The sequence below is a fragment of the Pinus tabuliformis genome, chromosome 5_1 (assembly GCF_031772625.1).
Source record: "Pinus tabuliformis cultivar Carrire ecotype Pingquan chromosome 5_1, CPIR1, whole genome shotgun sequence".
In the NCBI taxonomy this organism is placed as follows: Eukaryota; Viridiplantae; Streptophyta; class Pinopsida; order Pinales; family Pinaceae; genus Pinus; species Pinus tabuliformis.
Genome location: NC_142305.1, coordinates 618,201,296 through 618,209,711, shown reverse-complemented (window position 1 = coordinate 618,209,711; position 8,416 = coordinate 618,201,296).

Here is an 8,416-nt window from a genome sequence, read left to right as displayed (position 1 = left end):
TTGGTTACAAGAAAAGTAACTTAGATCACACGCTCTTCTTGAAACATAATGGAGAACGAATCATAGCCCTCATTGTGTACGTTGATGATATGATAGTAACTGGAGATGATCCTAAAGAAAGGAAAGCACTGCAAGAGCAGCTTTCCAATGAGTTTGAAATGAAGGATCTTGGGAAATTGAAGTATTTCCTTGGAATTGAAGTGTCAAGATCAAAGAAACGTATTTTTCTGTCACAACAGAAATATGTCTTAGACTTATTGAAGGAAACTGGCATGACACGATGTAGTCCAGCTAGTACCCCTATGGAAGAAAATCTGAAGCTAGGTGTGCACCCAAACCAAGTTCCTGCTAACAAGGAGTGCTATCAGAGATTGGTTGGAAGATTAATGTATCTTGCACATACTCGGCCAGATTTAGCCTATGCACTAAGTGTTTTCAGTCAATTCATGCACTCCCCAAGTGAAGAACATATGAATGCTGTTATCCGGATCTTACGCTATTTGAAGTCATATCCAGGAAAGGGAATTTTATTCACAAAAGGTGATAGCTTGGATGTTAAAGGTTATACAGATGCTAGTTGGGCTGGGTCAATTGAGGATAGACGTTCTACATCAGGCTACTTCACTTTTGTAGGAGGAAATCTGGTTACTTGGCGAAGTAAAAAACAAGAGGTAGTTGCTAGATCCAGTGCTGAGGCCGAATACAGAGGAATGTCTAAGGAAATATGTGAATTGTTGTGGACCAAAAATCTGTTGCGGGATTTACATATGAAGCAAGTCAGTCCTATGAAGTTATACTGTGATAACAAGGCAACATGTGATATTGCTCATAATCTAGTTCAACATGATCGAACTAAGCATGTTGAGGTTGATAGGTATTTTATCAAGGAGAAACTAGAAGCAAAGTTGATTGAAGCTCCTCATGTTCGATCTCAAGACCAGCTTGCTGATGTGCTGACCAAAGCAGTGTCAAACCAAGCATTTAATGGCTATCTCAACAAACTTGGCATGAGTGACATCTACTTACCAACTTGAGGGGGAGCGTTGACAATTGGGAGCAATTATCTCCAAGTTGGTTCTCCGTAATTCAAGTTCCTGATTTGTCTCTGCCACTGGCTGATTCCTGATTTGTCTCTGCCACTAGCTGTACAGATAGACGAGAATCACTCCTAAAAAATTGGTTGTACAGACTCCTTTGATTATATCAATTTTCCTTATTCTAAGCCTAAACTATAAGATCTGAAGTGTATACAGCGGCTATTTATGTCGAACAAGTATGAGTAAAAATTATTGAAGCCTTTCATAAAAACTTCCTTATTTTTATATATCTTGACTAAATTAGATCAAAACATAATTCTGATAGATGATCTTTACCATATTATATGGAAACACCTCAAAAAGTAACTTTCTAGCACACAAAAACACGCAAAAATGTCGAAGTAACACTTGCATGAGCATTTATAGGTTGAAATGGAAGGCAACCATGTTTTGTATATTTCTCATGCATGAATGCCAATGAATATTCGAAAGTGTGACCATTTGAATTCGATTTACCACCTAGTCTTGAGCTCAAGGAAGGTCCTAGTTTTGACTGACCTATACTCAAGGGAGTTGTCTTTAATGAGACTTTTTGGAAGCTTTTCCGGTGGGTTTTTCTGTCAAAATCCGGCAGCAATTTATTGAAATCGCAAGTTTGATAGCTAATTTCTGCACAATCAAAGCGTCCCAGGGGTTTTTCAGGGTGCATGCAGTGAAAAAACCATTTTAAATAATACAAATCAAGATTTAACCTCAATTTTTTCCGCGGATTCCATCACCAGAATCTCCAAAAAATCACACTAAAGACAATAAATACTAGAGAATAACCTTCCCTATCATAAGTGGAAAATTATCACTGTATATTGTATATCGTAGTTGCAAGTGGGATAAGAGTCAAATAATTCCCCAGCACCCACGACCGATACAGTCAAGTAATTCCCCGATCCGCTCATTCTTCACGCCCTGCTTTTCCTTTCTCCTTTGAGTAGCCGTATGGCTAAAATATTTTTCTTCATCGCTTCATCCGATTGACTGTTCTTCAAAATCACCCGTTGGAAGATATGTTGCATATGTGGTACCGGTTTTGTTGTCTCTAGCTGGTCGTGCAAGCAGTCCTCTATTTCTCTGCCTCTATTTTTATGTGGTTGTTACTCTTAGCAATGTACACTTAATTGTGAGTGAAGGTATTGTTTTGCTGGCACTAAGATCTATGTTGTTTGCTCAGTTGTACATTAGTAAGTTGTGCTGCTACCACTGGTAAAATACTCATTGAATATGTAAAACATTCTTATTAATATAATACTGTTACATTTTTTCTACTGAAAAAAACTAAAATTCTTTACGAGAAATTAAGACTGAACAGAAAAAAATAATTAATGTATATCTGCAAGAACTACAACTTTTCTGATCATAAAATTGTTTTGTGATCATAAAATTCTACAATTTTATGATAGAATTATAATTTTCTATTCAAAAGCATGAAGCTTGGCTAGTGAGTTCCATATCCAGTTTTTTCACAAATTCCAGATTCTCGAGTTTGACCCAAAACTCTGGGTTGGGAAAGGTGGGGATGTTCGAGCAACAATGCTCCCACGCAAAAGAGAAATGGGGATACTCCTGGAATCAATGTGTATTTTTACAGAGCGCAAAAGAGAAATGGGGATACTCCTGGAATCAATGTGTATTTTTACAGATGATATCTGGATATAACTGGTTATACTACCGAATTTGTTTGGCAACGAACAATTCGAGGTAACTGAAGGTGGCTAGAAGCCATTCCACCATAAATTTCTTTCCCAAAAAGGAAGGGGAACAAGTTTGGTTGCCACCAGTTTTGACGCATAGCGATAATGAAAGAGCCCAAGTGGGACTTTATCATTGTCGCAGAAGGGTAAGATCAGAATAGACACCTAGTTTGTATTATCCCATTGCTAATCTTTGATCAAGTCAAGGTGTACCTACATGGCGGTTCCATATGGAAGTGGAAACAAGGTTAGTTCGTCCAAGTTGCCAGACCCGTCACGCATTTAGATGAAAAAATGATAAATCTATTATTAAACTGCAAAATTTTATTCTTATTTCTTCTGCATGTCTTTATTTTCCTTTCTTTTTAAAGTGAAGTTGGAATACTGTCATTAAAACAAAGTGATTAATAAACAATCTATCTATTCTAAGGATACAAAGTGATTAATAAGCAATTTATTTATGCTAAGGATTCGGGTGGTCGAGGTTGGATGACATTTTTGAATGATTTCGAGAGTCTCTATTCAAGCTATAGGTGGTTAAGTATATTGGTCATAAATTAAACAAGCTAATCATCTCTAAATTAAACATGTTAATCATCTCTATTAATCATAAATTAAACATGATAATCATCTCAGAACTGCATTATGCAACAAACTCTAAGAAACCAAAATAACTAGCTCAGAAAATTAAACATCCGATTTCAAAAAAAGAAATACTATGTCGATATGAATTTATTCAAAATATAAACAATCTCACCAACATTATCTATTTGATTATAAAAAATCCTGTAACTAGCACCACACATTAAATGTGGGTACTGTTTTTTGTAGAGTTCAGTGCCGGCCTAAAATATACACACACCATCCATTCTTATAAATCGCAAAACCTCCCGAAGATACAATTAAAATGATCATCAAACGCTGTATAAAGGGCGTTCAAAAATCAAATTTTATCCTTATCGAATGACTTAAGATCTCTTTTTATTACCTTACAGAAATTTCAAAATCTAGCTGTTTCAATGAACTTTGATCAGAAATTCCAAACCAGCATTAAACAAAATCCCTAGCAAATTTGTCAAAGATTACAATATTATGACTACCGTTTTCCTACCCATCAAAATGCATGAGTGCGTATCTTTCATAAAATCTAGATATGGAGGATGCAGCAACCATTCAATGACACAAATACTGTTCTCTACCTTTTCCTTCTGATAATTTCTTTTGCTTTTCGAGAAAACGTCCTGAAGCTACCTTGCTGAGATGAACTGTTTTTCTATAACCTGTGATTTACACAAATAAGCATACAGTATAAGTATTCCACTTATATTGCCTATATTGTTACAAGTAAATAATGAATTTCATTTTGCAGACATGTTTGTTCAATTCTGGTTCTACAGACAACAATTCGACTTTCAAACAAAGTTGATCTCAATATGGGGAGATATTCAGATCACTTTTGTTTGTCGTGGCGGACCACGCCCGCGCTCAACCGCGCCAGTTCATTCAAGGTTTCATTCCAGTGCACTGGAAAAAGCACTGGAATGAACTCGCACGGTTGAGCGCTGGAATTAATCATGTAATAAAGCTGATGGTCTCTCGGATCAACGGCCGCCCTGTAAAACCGGTCAGCATTCTGTAATGTTTCCTGTTTCTCCAGCTTTAACACCGTAAGGGCCGAAGCAGTGTCACTTCCAGCGTTAAGTTATCAAACGCTGATTCTTTTTTCAAAAAAGAAAAAATAGCCTTGTTCATTATATGAGAACGTTAGAGGTTACATATTTCTTGGTTTTTTCTTCATTTCGTAGAATCAAAACTTCAACTTTTTTTTCACAGCCCGAATATTGCTAGCGGGGAAATTCGTGCCTGGAGTAATCAATAGAAATACAGAGTAACTTTCTGGAATGGACCGCGGGACTTATGGGAAGCCGTCAGACCACAGCCGCGGACTCAAATCAACCGTTGATCCTCCTGCTTTCCCCGTCTGAGCTGAAGCAGTATCACTGCAGCGTCAAGCTAATATAATCCCTGAACCCACGAAAATATCCCAACGAATGAACAACCAAATACGTTAAAATATTTATGACCACAAATCTTTCTGGGATCCTGGGGACAATTGCATTCACTGGTATAGTTAATGGTACGCCCGTTTAAAATCCTACAATTAATGGTGCAGTTAATGGCATGCCTAATCCCATAAATACATTGGACGTCTACAGACAACTTGGTCTTCCGTGAATCAATGCAAACAAGTATACCAATAATCTTTACAACTGTTTTCTGCAAAATCAAACGTCTGCGTACTCATCATAATGAATGCAAACAAGTAGTAACTATTTTAGGACTGTTTCATGAGGCACACATTATGATTTCTTAAATTATTACTTCGGAAAGTCATTGGATTTATTTGGTATTTTTAATGCATCTTTGCTATGGGGATTTGTATGTATTATCTACTTATTATATAATCTGAATTTACGTTTATTATTTTTTTAATACATCATGTTTAGGTTTTTTATTTCTTAATTGATTTATTGGAGGGTCATAATTCCCAATGTCCAATAAAAAAATTCAATGGCTGCATTTCGCATAGCGCATCAAAATTAATAGGTTTTTAATTAATTAATTATATATAATATAGTGGCAATTTAATTAATAAATAAAATAGTTTATTTTAATTGGAAATGGCTATATAATTTTAATTAAAATTGTATATTTTTGTTATTTAAAATGTATTTTTGAATGTATAAATAAATTTTGCATAATAAAATATTAGAATTTTGCAAATTAAACAACTTGAATTATAATTTCTAAAATTTTCTACCAAATTTACTAAAAAAACTTTCATTACTTAATTACATATATAAAATACCATAATAATATAATATTTTTTTAAACATTACATAAATCTTTCCATATTTTCCAATAACCCATAAAACCTTGCATTTTTTAAATATAAAAACACAATAGCATTATTAACAACTCCAATACCCAAAAAAATATCTATATAAAAAATCATTTACAAAATGATTTTTTTAAATAATAAAATAGAATTTTAATAGTTCAAAATGTATTGCATTTATCATATAGATAAAGCTAAACATTATAAATAAATATTCACACTTTAGTATAAAATATAATTAATACCATAAAATAAAAATAATCAAAAAGGACTGTTACACCAATTAAGGTAAAAATAAAAAAAGAAAGGTTCAAATCATCAATAACATGTAATAAAAATAGTTAAAATTAGTTGTTACATCAAATAATTTAAAAATATCACAAGTACATGACGATAAAAGTAAGCGTCATAAACAAACATCTAAATATAAAAATACCACATCATTAATAAATTATAAAAATAGTAAAGTTACCGTTAAATTAATAAAGGTAAAAATATCATAAGTGCAGTTAGCATTATGCTCATCTTATCACTATAATAAAGGTAAAAATATAATAAGTGCATTGAGCATTATGCTCATCTTATCACTATAACTATGGTGGTACACAACTCTAAAGTTGTGAACTTAAAATTGCCACTATTAATCTGTTTCAATGGAAGAGTGGTAACGAAATGTGAGAATGAGAGTTTTTGTCTTTAATGGGAAGTAGTTAAATGAATGTCAATACTAGTTAAGATAATGCAACTTTAAATGATTAGGTTATATATGTTAAATGTACAAACAAATTTATACCTCAAAAATGGTTATTGTTAAGGTTTACATTAAATTTATGTTGATGGAAGAGTGATAATAATATTTGAGTATGAGAAAATTTCATTAATTTAAGTTATATTTTATTTATTTATTGCCTAGATTGATTTTTAAGGGAATATGCTCAACATATGTTTAGTTTTAATTTTATCAAGAACTGTAGTGTTACAGAGTTTGTTAGGTTGTATTGACTTTTAATAAATTAAAAAAATTATATTTGTGCCAAGTGGTTCCCAGACCAATTTCCTAGGGATTTGAGATTCTTCTAATTCTAATAAGTTCCTCCATGATAAACTCCTCATTATTATTTATAACATTCATTTACATATAAGAAAATTTTATTTAGCAAAATGGTCCATTACTTTTAATAAATTTAACAAATTAGATTTGAGCCAAGTGGTTCCCCTCCCACCAATTTCTCACGGATTTGAGATTATTCCAATTCTAACAAGTTCCTCCATGATAAGTTCCTCATTATTATTTATAACATTAATTTATATATAAGCGAATTTTATTTAGCAAAATGTTCCATTTTTTTAATTCCTTTTTTTCTCTCAAGCTAAAGTTCACTCATAACCTTTTTATACATATTTATCAGGTAAATGCATACATTGGTAAGACGTTCTTGGTGTTGCAATAGTTTTTTTTATATATATTTATGTAGTCTTCGCCTATATCAACCACATTAATATTTTTAATGTGGTTGTACTAGTTAAGTCATTTTCAACACAAGTCATCATCATATAATTGTAAATCACTATATCATACATGTTATTCACACCAACACATTTTCACCTCAAAATTTGTTATTGCTAAGGTTTGTAGCAAAGGTTTTTTTGGAGGTGGTAGATGAAGGTTTATGTTCAAAATGGATTTTGTTGTGCCTTAATATGAATGAAATATTGATATTCCACTATGTTGGGTTTGACTTTTAGCAACAAATACTCTCAAACACATATTAGTCAAGGGGAATAGAGAGGCTGCACTAAGAAACCTTAAAAGGGCAAATTGTATTCAACCATTTGATTTCTGTGAGTGTTTTAATTATACAATTGGTCTCTTTTGATAACTTTAGGTTGCTATAATAACTATATCATAGTCAAATATATAAATCAACAATTAATTATTATCTCTCATAATATCTCCATCAATATCTCCATCCATTTTTACCCCTAAATTCTCTCATTATCCTTATTCATAATTTTATACCTAAATATTTAACCTCACTTTGCTACATTATTTTTATGCAACCACATACTTTAAACATATTTATACTCAAAAGGGTGATTTATTTGTTGAAACGCTCCCTTAAAAAATACTTGTTATTTAAATAATTAATCATGACCCTTTGTCTCTTCAATTGGTCTTTTTGAACTAGTCCAAATCTTCATCTTTATCTACTATGATGTTTATCTTCAATCTTATTTCATCTTTTGTAAGCTTTATGTTTGCTCTTCTTCAATGTTCATATTGTACCTACAATACATAAACATTGTGTTTGTTGAAGTTCATATAAAAAATCCATCATCTATGGGAATAAATGTATGGCAAACTAATGTATCCGCCAATTTTATAAGAAGTTGTTTCTCATACATGATTCATTCACAATTTCTCAAATAACAAGTCTTCATACTTGTATGTGGGTTTTGGTAGATTACTCTCCACCATTACAATTGTCAAGTGGTTTCAACTTACAATGAATTTCATTACACCAAATGGTTCTAGCTAGCCACAAACTTTCATTTGTCATGATAAGTGGTTTTTGGTTTAGAATGTACCATCAATAATTAAGTTATGGTGTTATAATTGATTCATCATTGCTTACATCTATCATTACTCATTTCAATGACATAAATTTTCAAATTAATTTTTGCTAGAGGCTAGTTCACCCATTTTACAAACTTGGAACCATGATCCTTTTATT